Here is a 14831-nt window from a genome sequence, read left to right as displayed (position 1 = left end):
ATCCTCGTGACCTGTTTCCAAATCCATAAGAATCCTTTCCTAATATAACTCTCGAACTACATATGGCCTGATTCTCGTGAAGCCCGATATATGTAGGCAACTCGAAACCCGGGTGCGATAATAATTTTTCCATAACATCCTTCTACACGTATCTTTCCAACATCCATGTCAGTTCAATAAAACTGTACCTCATGGTGAGAACAAAATTGGCTACTATGTCAATTTCTTTGCTCGAAAACTCTTACATCGTCTACGGTCAAAGAGGGGCAGTTGTTGACATCCAATTTTGTCCCTCCTTTCTTCCAATTAATTTCTTTGAGCTGATAAGTTATTAATACATCAAATACTTTATTTTCCAATACTTTAGTTACTAGTACTAGTTTTACTATTATTATTATTATTATAACTATTGTTATTATTATTATTATCTAATTAACTATATTATATTATGGTTAAAAAAATTAATTAGAAGCTCAAAAGAATTAATTATAACAATGAAAGCCCAATCAATTTAGGCCTATTACAAGCACAATCGTGCTATTTCTCCTAATGGTCCATTCAAACAAGTTTCACATGCACCAACTTGTCCTAATATCCTAACTCCATTGAGCCCAAAAAAAAAAAAAACCTAAACCCATCAGGCCAACTCAATTCAAGACCTGGCCCAAGTAGCACAGGCGCGCACACGTAAAAGTTCCCACTCTTTGGCATCTCACTCTCCTCTTTCCTCCATGGCAGAGCACCTTTGTCCTCTTCTCTATTTTTGGGACAAAATTCAGTCCCATTTCATGCAATTTCTGATGCAAAAGCTGATAATTTTGACCAAGATTTTGAAATCAAAGCTGCAAATGTATGAGGTAAAATACAGGTTCTGCCTCTCTTTCTTTTCTTTGCTATTTTCGGCTCAAGAAGACCTCTCTCTACTCCCTCTCTTTCTTCTCTTCTGCCCAAATCTGCTATAGAATCGTCCTTGAAGATTTTCTTACCGTTTGATTTCAAACGGCACTCTAATTCCATTCAAAATCTCAATTCTAAAGATCCCGCTTAAAACCACCTCTGGAGGAACCCTAACCTTCCTCTATAAATATTATCTTTTACTCTCAGCCAAGGGGAGAGGTTGGACAGTAGGAGAAAGACCTTAAACAAATTCTTAACTTTCTAATCATTCAACACTACACACACGAACGAGTTCTGCCGCTCGACACTCTAAAGACCTTAAACAAATTCTTAACTTTCTAATCATTTGCTTGTTCACTGATTCGTGTTGCGAAATAACACGAGAGGCTGATTTTTTTATGACTTGTTGATGCACTTTTTCTCCTATCTGTGCTAAAGAATGTCATAGAAATCATTGTTTTAGAAGACCTTTTACTTTATGCTCATGTAGTCATGAGGTTACTCTTACAGTTAAAGAAATACATTGAAAGCTCTAATAAAATTTGTCGAACCTTAAGGTAGACTCTTTAGGTAATGATCGAGTTTATTCAAATTTGAAATGAATAGTTCGGAAACCATTTCATCCAAAGTCTTTATAACTTTTTTTCAAGTTGGAACTTTAAGTCAGAACTTTGTTTAAAGAATTACTTTCACAAATACATAACTTTTGATCAATAAGGGAGGCTATGTATTCTATTGAGATATGAGCAATATAACTATTAACTCATATCATTGTTAGTTCTTTATTCAAGAGATGCTAGGAGTGCACCAACTTTTAAATTTTTTAAGAGAACTGTTCCTCTGTTTGATTACCTCTAACTATACGTATACTAATTGGAATCTTGTGCTTGGTTGTAAATACAAAAGTGTTAACCTGGTAATATGTATTCGTTGGTGTAGTTTAAAAATATTAGAAATTACATGACAATATGATCCCTTCCTTTCTCAATTTATTATGAATTTCTAAGAATCTGTTAGGTCCTCTGCGTTTTCTAGCTAACAAGACATGTTGAACTATCTAGTCTAGTGTAATTTAAAAAATTACATGATGTTATTACTTCAGCTATTTTTCCTCATGTTTGTTTGAATTAGATTCCTTTTTAACCCTGTACGCCTTCTTCTTCTTTTTTGTTTTGCATGATACACCGGAGCCAAAGAGTCCCACTTTAAGACTTGACGACTCCTTGGCACCACATGGAGACAGCATTACATGTTGCATTCTAATGTTGAAACTCAGAGCGAAAACCAAAAAGAAATCATTCCTTTTGGAGTGTTGACGGGGACTACTCGTTATTTTATCTGAATTTTAGTTTACTAGTTCTTATCTGGATCTTTACACTAACAACATGCTTTCTTACCGAATGAATGAGGTCTGCCTCCAATTATGTGTGTTATTTTTATTTTACCTAAATTTCGTTTAAAGTTGTTTTTGCTATGCGTAAAAGTACTTATTTCTCATATAGTACATAACACCTGGATATACCAGCTCTAAAATTATTTGCCTAACAACTCTTACCATTTTACAAAGTTAGAATAATGGACAAATACTTAATTTTGGGACAGTAGCGGACGTTTTATATGAGAAGGTTTAAAAGCTACACTTTTAGTCATTAATTGACTACTTCCTTAATTTGCTAAATCTAAAACTCATTGGTCATGACTTATTTGGAAATAATTTTTGAAGCGGAAATTGTTTGAAATAGATTATGAACCTCGACTACTTTATGTTGACTTCCTCGACAACATCTTGTTACAACCAGTTTAGTTAATAAACATATAATACATCTTGGCAGTTCCCTTGATACTTTGAAGTTCAGAAATACTTTCTTACTTAGTAACTTTTAGATACATAAAAATGTTCAAAATATTTTATGTCTCAATACATTACACTTAGCCTTAATTATATTAAGTCCGCTAGGTTAACCATTTTAAAATGGATCTTAAAGGGTGCCTTAAAAACCTTCCTTTTAGATTAATTGAACCCTTACCCAAAATCTTTAGGTGAAATGGACCATTAATAGAGTTATACTTTATTAAATTACTTTAATCAATTTAGGTGTCCTAATTCACCTTAGAAATAATTAGGTGGCGACTCTTTAAGTTTAATCAAATTCAGAATTGCCTATATGTTGTACCTTAGTTTAACCGGGTTAAAATGGGGTATAACAGGTAGCATGTATAGAACTTGAATTTTTTTTTGATTTATTTGGTGTCACGACCCAAATTCCATCATAGGTTGTGACGGCGCCCAACACCGTCGTTAGGCAAGCCAATTCTAATCAACTAGTGAGTTTTCATTTATTTTACCAACCAACCCCGTCATTTACCAAGTCTTAAGTTTAAAACAAGCGGTAATTAACAAATTCATAATAATAGAAATACAACCCAAAATAATAGTCTACACAGTGTGTGCCAAGAACTAGTGTCACAAGTACTAAGGCAACTAGTAGAATGTACAAAAATGCCACTATCCTACTGCCTGAAACAGAATAGATAGTACATAACAAGAACAAATGAAGAGAACTCCGGTATGCTGCTGAACGGCTCAGAAGGGGCATCTCACCGTGAGATCTCGATCAGGAATCAGGAACGCGCACCGGACGGGTAACTAGGTTGACCCCCGCCTCAGACCCTGTACAGTTAAGTACAGAAGCGTAGTATCAGTACATAAACAACATGTACCCAGCAAGTATCCAGTCTAACCTCGAAGAAGTAGTGACGGGGGGTCGACTTGACACTTACTAAGGTCAACAATAATAAAATTTAAAGGTTACGCTAAGCAGGGATAGCATGAATATAATGACAGTCTCAGAACAAGGAAAAACAAGATATTATTTCTTAACAATATATCAATTGCAGTCATTTCATGTAATAGGTTACATTTCAAAGCATTTAAACAGAGTAAATCATGGATGAATTCCACATAAATAACATGCGCACATTATGCCGACGTCGTACGGCCCGGTCCGACATAATGATAAATTGTGCACTGCCAGAGGGTCGAATGGCGCGAACCATAGATGCATCTATTTTCTACCGAGGTGATCGGCCCGATCCACAAATAGCAATTTATTATCAAGTCAGCACACATTGCTCATTTATAGTCAAATAAATTCATACAAGTTCTCAAGTAAGTGTGTACATCCGTTTATAATTATTTACAATTTCTAGCATGTCCTAAGTGATCTCATGAGTAGCAAGCAAGAACGTAACCATTTGCAAGTATGGCATGATACAGATCCTAAACTACACGGACAATTAGCATAATAGTAGCTACGCACGGACTCTCATCACCACGTACGTACGCAGCCCCCACAGATAGTCACATACATTTATTTAATTCATCTAGGGGATTATTTCCCTCTTAAGAGGTTAGAAAGGAGACTCACCTTGCTCCAAAGCTTACTTTCAATTTCAAGAACGCGCTCAAATCCTCAATTCGGAGCGGAATGATCCAAAACTATTCAAATGGGGTAAGAACTAGTCAATACAAGCTCAAGAGTTCATATTCTAACTATTAAAGTAATTTCTAAACCCTAAATACAAGTTTTCTAAAATTCATCTCCGTGCCCACGTGCCCGGATTCCGGAAAGTTTCGAGGGAAGTTGTTACCCATAACCTAAGGATCAAGAATATATGATTTTTACTTCATTTCCTAATGAATTTTGTGGTTAAATCTTGTTTTTATCAAAACCCTAGGTTTTACTCTAAGCCCACAATTTTCACTAATTTACATGGTGTAATCTACCCGTAAAATATGTATTAAACTCACATTAAGTAGGAATAACTTGCCTCAAGATGCTAGGCCGAAATCCCCCCTTTGCATGCTCCCAAATCGCCCAAGGAATGAATGAAATGTGTCAAAAATGACACATTCCCGTATCTAATGCCTTCTGCGATTTTCGCACCTGCGATTAAGGGACCGCATCTGCGGTCTCGCTTCTGCGAGGGAACGTCCGCATCTGCGGAATTTGGCCGGGCCAGCTGGGGCCACATCTGCGATATGGGGGCCGCTTCTGCGGAAGAGAAGCTGCATCTGCGGTTCCTGGGCTCCTCCCCTTGGGCCGCATCTGCGATTGGTGGGACGCTTCTGCGGTCTCGCACCTGCGGCTGACCAACCGCTGGTGCGGTTATGACAGAATTGGAGCTTCAACTCCTTCTAAATTTTTCTAACTTAACTCCTCGTCCGATTGACGCGGGGGCCCCCGCCTAACATACTGACAAGTTTGAAATCATAAAACGGACTCTCTCGAACCTAGGAACGCCCAAAACAACGCTAAATCTAAGAATCACCCCCTAAAACCAATTGAATCAAACTTATGAACTTCAAGTTCTTCAATTCACATCCAATGTAACGAAACACACTTATACTACTCGGATTGACACCAAATTTTGCGTGCAAGTCTTAAATGACAATACGGAACTATTCTCGGTCTCGGAATTTCGTTCGAACCTTGATGTCATAAAAACCCGCTCCAAACCAAATTTAATGAACTTCAAAATCCTTAAGGAATCAACTTTCACTATTAAGCACCAAAACGCTCCCGGGTCATCCAAAACCTAATTCGGACATTCGCCCAAGTCCGAAATCATCATACAAACCTGTTGGAACCTTCAAATCCCGATTCCGAGGTCGTTTACTCAAAACATTGACCGAAGTCAAACTTGGCCTTTTAAGCCAACCTTAAGGAACCAAGTTTTCCGATTTCAACCCAACCTCTTCCAAATCCCGAACCAACCATCCCCGCAAGTCATAAATATGTAAAAGCAAGTACGAGAAGTCTTATTTAGGGAAACAGGGTCCTAGAAGCAAAACGACCAGTCGGGTCATTACATTCTCCACCTCTTAAACAAATATTCGTCCTCGAACGGGTTTAGATTCATACCTGAAGTGCTAAATAAGCTTGGATATCTGCTCCGCATGTCCTCCTCAGACTCCCAGGTTGCCTCCTCGACTGGTTGGCCCCTCCCCTGGATCTTTACCGCAGAAATCCTCTTGGATCTCAACTGGCGATCATGTCTATCAACAGTGGCAATTGGCTCCTCCTTATAACCCAAGCTCTCGTTTAGCTGAATAGTACTGAAGTCTAACACATGAGACAAGTCGGCGTGATACCTCCAAAACATAAATACGTGAAAAATTGGATGAACTCCCGATAAGCTGGGGGGGGGGGGTAAAGCAAGCTCGTAGGCAACCTCCTTAACTCGCCTCAACACCTCAAATGGGCCTATAAACCTGGGACTCAACTTGCCCTTCTTTTCGAATCTCATAATACCCTTCATCGGCTAGACTTTCAAGAGAACCTTCTCGCCGACCATGAATGATACATCCGGCGCCTTCTGATCTGTATAACTCTTCTGTCTGGACTGAGCTGTGCGAAGTCTTTCCTGAATCAACTTTACCTTTTCCAAGGCATCTTTCACCAAATCTGTACCATACAACTTAGCCTCACCAGGCTCAAACCACCCGATAGAAACACGACATCGCCGACCATATAAAGCCTTAAATGGAGCCATCTCGATGCTGGACTGATAACTGTTGTTGTAAGCAAACTCGGCCTAAGGCAAGAACTGATCCCACTGCCCTCCAAAGTCAATCACACATGCTCTACGCATGTCCTCCAAAATCTGAACTGTCCGCTCTGACTGCCCGTCAGTCTGCGGGTGGAATGTTGTGCTGAGCTCTACACGGGTCGCCAACTCACTCTGTACGGCTCTCCAACAATGAGAAGTGAATTGAGGGCCTCTATCTGATATGATGGAAACAGGCACACCATGCAACCGAACTATCTCCCGAATGTAGATCTGAGCCAACCTCTCTGAAGTATAAGTAGTCACTACCGGTATGAAGTGTGCCGACTTGGTCAACCTGTCGACAATGACCCAAACGGCATCAAACTTCCACAATGTCCGCGGCAACCCAACTACAAAGTCCATAGTAATGCGCTCCCACTTCCACTCAGGTATAGGCATCTGCTGAAGTAGGCCACCTGGCCTCTGGTGCTTATACTTAACCTGCTGCCAATTCAAACACCTAGCCATATACTCAACTATGTCTTTCTTCATCGCCGCCACCAATAATACTGCCTCAGGTCACGATACATCTTCGTAGCACCTGGATGAATGGAATACCGTGAACTGTGTGCCTCCTCTAGAATTCTCTCCCTCAAGCCATCGACATTAGGAACACATAGGCGACCCTGGAGTCGCAGAACACCATCCTCGCCAATAGAAACCTCCTTGGCACTACCCTGTAGCACCGTCTCTCTGAGGACTTCCAAATGCGGATCATCGAACTGCCGCGCCTTGATCTGGCCAATAATGAAGACTGAGCAACAACGCACGCAAGGACTCGACTGGGCTCTGGAATGTCCAACCTCACAAGTCTGTTAGCCAAGGACTGAACGTCCAAAGCTAGTGGTCTCTCCTCCGCTGAAATGTATGCCAAGCTACCCATACTCTTTGCCTTCCTGCTTAAGGCATTTGCGACCACCTTTGCCTTGCCCGGATGATAAAGAATGGTGATGTCATAATCCTTCAGTAACTCTAGCCATCTACGCTGCCTCAAATTGAGATCCCTCTGCTTGAACAAATGCTGTAAGCTGCGATGATCAGTATAAACCTCACATGACGCCCCATACAAATAATGCCTCCATATTTTAAGAACATGAACAATCGCTGCTAACTCTAGGTCGTGCACAGGGTAATCCTTCTCATGAATCTTCAGCTGACGTGAAGCATATGCAATAACTCGCCCCTTCTGCATCAACACACATCCAAGCCAACGCGTGAAACATCGCAATATACCGTATACATCCCTGAACCGGAAGGCAATACTAGAACCGGTGCTGTAGTCAAGGCTGTCTTGAGCTTCTAAAAGCTCGCCTCAAATCATCGGACCAACAAAAAAGAGCACCCTTCTGGGTCAATCTAGTCAAAGGTGATGCAATGGATGAAAATCCCTGCACAAATCGGCGGTAATAACCTGCTAACCCCAGGAAACTCCTGATCTTAGTCACTGAAGTAGGACGTGGCCAACTCTCCAACCGCCTCAATCTTTTTTGGGATCCACCTTAATACCCTCTCCTGATACAATATGCCCCAAGAATGCTACTGACTCTAGCCAATACTCACACTTGGAGAACTTAGCATATAGCTTCTACTCTCGCAAAGTCTGAAGCACTACTCTCAAATGCTGCTCGTGCTCCCCCAGGCTACGTGCCAGGAAACTCCTGATCTTAGTCACTGAAGTAGGACGTGGCCAACTCTCCAACTGCCTCAATCTTTTTTGGGATCCACCTTAATACCCTCTCCTGATACAATATGCCCCAAGAATGCTACTGACTCTAGCCAATACTCACACTTGGAGAACTTAGCATATAGCTTCTACTCTCGCAAAGTCTGAAGCACTACTCTCAAATGCTGCTCGTGCTCCCCCAGGCTACGTGAGTATATCAAGATGTCATCAGTGAAGACAATAACAAAGGAATCAATATAAGGCCTGAACACCCTGTTCATCAAGTTCATAAACACCGCTGGGGCATTAGTCAAGCCAAAAGACATCACCAAAAACTCATAATGGCCATATCTAGTACGGAAAGCAGTCTTCGGGACATCTGAGTCCCGAATCTTCAGCTGATGATACCCTGATCTCAAGTCGATCTTAGAGAACACCCTAGCACCCTGTAACTGGTCAAACAAATCATCAATGCGCGACAATGGGTACTTGTTCTTGATGGTAGCCTTGTTCAACTGGCGGTAATCAATGCACATCCGCATAGTCCCATCCTTGTTCTTCACAAACAACACTGGTGCACCCCAAGGTGACACACTCGGTCTCACAAACACCTTTGCTAACAACTCCTCCAGCTGCTCCTTCAACTCCTTCAACTTTTTCGGATCCATACGGTACAGTGGGATAGATATAGGCTGGGTACCTGGAGCCAAATCAATACTGAAATCAATATCACGATTTGGCGGCATGCCTGGAAGATCAGAAGGGAACACATCGGATGAACTCCCGGACCACTGGAACTGAATCAATCGTCAGAGACTCTGTGGTGATGTCCCGAACATAAGCTAGATAAGCCAAACAACCTTTCTCGACCATATGCCGAGCCTTCAGAAAAGAAATAAACCGACTAGATGTACTAACTGAGCAACCCTTCCACTCCAACCTCGGCAACTCTGGCATCGCTAAAGTAACAGTCTTGGCATGGCAATCTAGGACGGCGTCAAATGGGGATAACCAGTCCATGCCTAGGGTGACCTCAAAGTTGGTCATATCAAGAAATAAGAGATCTGCTCTAGTCTCAAAACCACAAAATATGACCACATAGGACTGGTAGATCCGATCTACAACTACAGAATCGCCAACAAGAGTGGACACATGAACAGGAGTACTCAAGGACTCACGAGGAATATCTAGAAAATGAGCAAACAGAGACGATAAATATGAATAGGTAGACCCTGGATCAAATAGCACTAAAGCATCCCTACCGCAGACGGAAATAATACCTATGATAACGTCATCTGAGGCTAATGCATCTAGTCTGGACGGAAAAACATAGAATCTGGTTGGAGCACCGGCTGGCTGGCCTCTACCTGACTGAGCAGTAGCTGGCTGACCTCTCCTTGCCTGGCCTCCACCTCTAGGATGGACCCTACCAGTCTGCCCTCCGCCTCTGGCCGGCTGGACAACCGGTGTTGTAATCATGGGATGCTGACCCTACTGCACTGCCTTGCCCCGAAGTCTGGGGCAGTATCTCCTCATATGACCCAGGTCTTCGCACTCGAAACAACCCCTCGGTATGCTGACCTGCTGCCCTGATGTATGATTCTGATGGCCTGTAGACCCACTGGAAGAAGCCTGAATAGCTGGTGGGCGATATGAACTCTCCGGTATAGCACTAAAGTAGGAGCCAGAAGAACCCTGGGGACCTGAATACCCACTGGAAGAACCCTGGATAGCTGGCGAGCGGTAAGAACTCTCTAGTATGGCACTGAAATAGGGGCGCGCCGGAGCACCCTGAGGAGGTGGTGGTGCTGAATATGGGGGCCTGCTGGGCTGACCCCTCCCAAACTGACCTCTGCCCTTAGCCGGGGCACCTCTAAACTCTCTAGAGAATCAAGCCCTTTTGTCCTGCTGCATCTGCTCTCTACCTCTTAGACGATAGCCCTCAATCCTCCGAGAAATCTCCACTACCAGCTGATAAGAAGTCCCCATCTCCACCTCTCGGGTCATGTTGGTTTTCTAATACCAGAATGCAACCCTGCAACAAACCTCCGTTCCCTCTCTGCATTAGTAGAAAGTATCATCAGTGCATGGCGGGACAATTCAGAAAACCTCGCCTCATAGTCGGTCACCGACACCTGACCCTGCTCAAGCTGCTCAAACTGATACCGCAGCTCTTCCCTCTCAGAGGGTGGAATATACCTATCTAGGAAAAGCTGTGTGAACTGACTCCAAGTAATGGGAGGAGAACCCGCTGGCCTGCCAAGAACATAAGCCTGCCACCATCTACGGGGCCTGCCCTCCAGCTGGAGTGTAGTGAATTCCACCCCATGAGACTCCAATATCCTCATGTTGTGCAGTCTGTCCCTGCACCTATCAATGAAATCTCGGGCATCCTGATGACGCTCACCTCCGAAGATAGGAGGGTGTAGCCTAGTCCATCTGTCTAATAACTTCTGCGGATCGCCATCCGCAGCCGGTACCACTGCGGCAATTGGCTGAGCCCCAACCGTGGGTAGTGGTAGTGCACCCGGGGTCTAATACACTGCAGCTGGATAACCAAGAGCCTGAGCAGTAGAGGTCTGTGCTCCCCCTCCTGCCTGAGATGTGGCTGTGTTGGCCCAAGTTCAGTTGAAGTTTTGAAGATTGACAAATGAACTCAGTAATGGACCTGGTCCATCTGGTGAAACACAGTGTTTATTAACCATTGCATATGAGATGCACGTGAGGAAGATATACCGTAGAGATCAAGCAACAATATCTTCTGAACTAAATCAAAAAGATTGCAGTTGGGATAAGGAGAACAGTCTCCTTATGAGGAGAGAACACAATCCTAATCTAGGATAAGGGTTGGAGTTTGTATTGGTCAAGGACTCAAAATTGTCTAAGGATAAGCAATAGAGTCTCAATCAAACTCTAATTACTAACTCAATAAATAACTGAGTTTGTTCTCTTTTACAGGCATTGTACATACGCAGAAGTAAAACATAATTGAGAGAAAAAGAGCAAGTCTATTTTGAAAGCAATATATGTGAGATATAAGTGTGCACTCCTGAAGCTACTTGAGCGAGAGAGAAGAACCAGTTCTATTGTGTTTATTCTTATTCTAGTTCAATTGTAGTAGGAATTTCTGTTTGTACCTTTCAGCTTATTTAGAAGAAGCAATTGTATTAGGTACTTTGAGTATTCAAGTTAGAGTTAACTTGAAAGTGTCGCAACAGTTGAGGCTGTGTGTCACACTAGGATTAGAGTTAATCCTTAGGTTTACAAAGAGTTTTTGTAAATGCTGTTTTGGCTCAATGATTTTAGTGGAAGTTTGGGAAAATCCTACTGAGTAGTAGGTCGTGGTTTTTTCACCTTTTGAGCCAGGTGTTTTCCACGTAAAAACCTCTGTGTTCTTTAGTTTATGCATTTATTATTCCGCAAACTGCAATAGTTAGAACACCTAGAAGAACCAGGTTCTTCTAGAGCGAAAATTGGGTAGCACACAAATCACCCCCCCTCTTGTGTGGTATTGACGTTTAGAACTTCAATTGGTATCAGAGCGGGTTATCCTTGAAGAGGTTAACACCTTAGGAAAGATCAACATGAGTGCACCACCTGGAAACTGGGAAGGGCAATCCACTGCTAGGCCTCCACTTTTCAATGGTCTCTACTACTCCTGGTGGAAGAATAGAATGAGAGACCACATCATGGAAGAAGACTATGAGCTTTGGGACATCATCACTGATGGTCCTCTAGCCACAACAAAGAAAACTGTTGAAGGATTGGATGTTCCAAAAACAAGAGCTGATTGCACTGCTGAAGACTTAAAGAAGTGGGAAAAGAATGCTATGGCCAAGAAGTGGCTAGTATGTGGACTTGGTCCAGATGAGTACAGCAGGATCCAAAGTTGTACCACTGCCAAGGAAATTTAGGACACCTTACAAGTGGCCCATGAAGGAACACCTCAAGTGAAGAGGTCAAGAGGAACACTGCTATATTCTCAATATGAGAATTTTACTATGAAGGAGGGAGAAACNAGTGGATAGGAAGAGCACTTCAGGTATGGCACACTTCCTGGGTTCTTGTCTTGTATCATGGGCTACCAAAAAGCAGAATTCAGTAGCTCTCTCTACTGCTGAAGCTGAATATGTTGCTGCTGCTTCATGTTGTGCTCAATTGCTATGGATTAAGCAACAACTGGTAGATTTTGGAATTGAAGTGGGGTGCATACCAATATTCTGTGATAACACTAGTGCTATAAGTATGACAAAGAATCTTGTTCATCATAAAAGGACTAAGCACATAGATGTTAGGCACCACTTCTTAAGAGATAACTATGAGAAAAGGTTAATCTCCATAGAATTTTGTGCTACTGATAAGCAAATAGCTGACATCTTCACTAAGGAATTAAGTAGAGAAAGCTTTGAAAGGAACAGGTTGGAATTAGGGATGACTAAGATCACCTAAAAGGTCCAGTCCAGAATGCACAATGAAAAAAAAATAAAAAAAAATAAAAAAAGTTTTTGGTTAGGAGTTCTTAATTCATGTAAATATCTAGACTAATTCTTACTCAGTCTCATACTTTAATTAGCATACTCATGTGACATGTATTTATATGACTCACTGATCTCTTACAAAGTTTTCTATTCTGGCATTTGAGGCATAATCAAGAGAAGTTCTACTTGAAGAACCTGGTTCATCAATATATGCTCATGAGAAAGTTCAGGTATGTTTCTATACTTAGCACAATTAGAAAGATGAAATTATCAATCATGAGCAGAAGTCCTTGTTACACCAAACGTCCAGAAAATTTTATCCGTTGAGCAATTGAACCAGTTTCATTAAACTAGGAGTCTAAGTATAACGGGTCTCTTCCCTAAAATCTAGCGATTTTCATTAATCACTTAGGAGACCGGAACTCTAACTTGATTAGACTCCTACTTGACCTCTGAAAAGGCTGCCATTACTGCCCTAATCATGACCTCTCTTTTAAAACCCACCAAATCACTCATAACCGTCACTCTAATTCTAAAATTTCTGATCATCTGCCTTCTTCTCCAAAAAATCCCCAAAAATCCCCAGAAATTCTCCGCCTTGACTAATCCCCAAGACAACCCCGGAACTCCCCCACCAGTCTCCCCCAACACCTCATTTTCAACTCCTCCTAGTCCAGAAAATGTTAGCTAGAAAAACAGTTGCATCTGGTTCTTTGAGGAAAGTCTTGAACGAAAAACTACAGGCTAGTCAAAGGAAGGAAGTTACAACCAAGGAAAGCGACTCAAGCTCTGAATCTGAGAAATTTATCTCTGCCAGTGAAGGAGAAGAACCTGGGTCTTTTGACACTGACAAGAGTCAAGAAACCCCAGGAGAGGTAAACACTTGCTTATTATTTTCTGATGTATTAGAAAGGGAGGATAATAGGTTTGTTCTGGTAGGGACTGCTAAAAATGTTGAAGGGGCTGAATCTAGTAAAATAAGAAAGAAAAGAAAGGGAAAGTTTTAGCTATATGTGGTAGTGGAGAAGAGGAGGCATGAAGTCAGGGGGAAATGGGTCAGGTGAAGCTGCTGAGGGTCTGATAAATTTGAGTGAACAACCAGATGAACCTGGTTCATCTGTGGAGGAGACTTTGGCAGATATGCTAAAGAAATTTGAAGCCAGTTATGATCCAAAGAAACGCAAGGCCTCCTCACAAAGGACCCCTGTTGCGTCTAAACCAACTAAGAAGAGCAAAGTCTCATCACCTAAGTCTGCTGCACCTAGGGGTAGAGCCACAAGAAGTAGGGTGAGGCAAAGTGAAGCAGAACTGCAAAAGGCACTAGAGGAGAGTAAGAAAAAGAAGAAAGAAAAGGGAAAAGCAAAAATGGTTGAAAGTTCTGAGGCTGCTGTAGAAGAGGAAGAGGAAGAGGAAGAGGAAGAGGAAGAGATGGAATTGGTTCATCAAGAGAGAAGTACGACTGTAGAAGTTCCCACTGCCAAATCAAAGAAAACCAGGTCTTCTGCAAAGAAGCCCTCTAAGTCTGTACCTGCTGAATCCTCTCTAGCTAAAAGAACCAGGTCAGCTGCAAAGGGAAAACAAGTGCAAGTTGAGGAAGAAGAGGATGAAGAGTGGAGTGAAGAAGAAGGAGAAGAAGAGTCAGAACAGGAACAAGATAGGTTTATCAATTTTGACAAACGAAAAATTCTGAAAGGTAGATTGCTCAAAGACCTGGAGGAGCCAGGCATGGTAAGATTGTTGACTTCACTGGAGGCACAAGGATGGAAGGACATGGTCCTTCAGATGGATGGAAGATTGGCCAGAAAAGAACTTGTTGAATTCATGGCTAATGGGACTGTGCAGAATGGGCTGGTAACCAGTATAGTGAAGGGGGTGAAGGTGAAATTTGATGCACCTAAGTTGGGTAGAATCCTGAACATTCCAAGTGAGAGCTATGATGATTACACAAGGCAAAAGTGGCCTTACCTAGATGGTCTGCCTACTGAACTTCTAATCACTAGGAACTTCTGTGACACTACAGATGCTGAGGAGGTTCCTAAAGCAAGGGCTGTTCAAAAGAGTGAGATGAGGCCAGAGCATAAAGTGCTCTTTGAATTTGTAAACAAATGCCTGCTACCTAGACAGGAAAGGAGGCACACAGCAAACTACATGGACCTGGTCCTCATGCAGTGCTTGGTGGA

The sequence above is a fragment of the Nicotiana attenuata genome, chromosome 8 (assembly GCF_001879085.1).
Source record: "Nicotiana attenuata strain UT chromosome 8, NIATTr2, whole genome shotgun sequence".
Lineage (NCBI taxonomy): Eukaryota > Viridiplantae > Streptophyta > Magnoliopsida > Solanales > Solanaceae > Nicotiana > Nicotiana attenuata.
The sequence above is the reverse complement of the archived record's forward strand: the minus strand, read 5'-3'. Positions refer to the sequence as shown.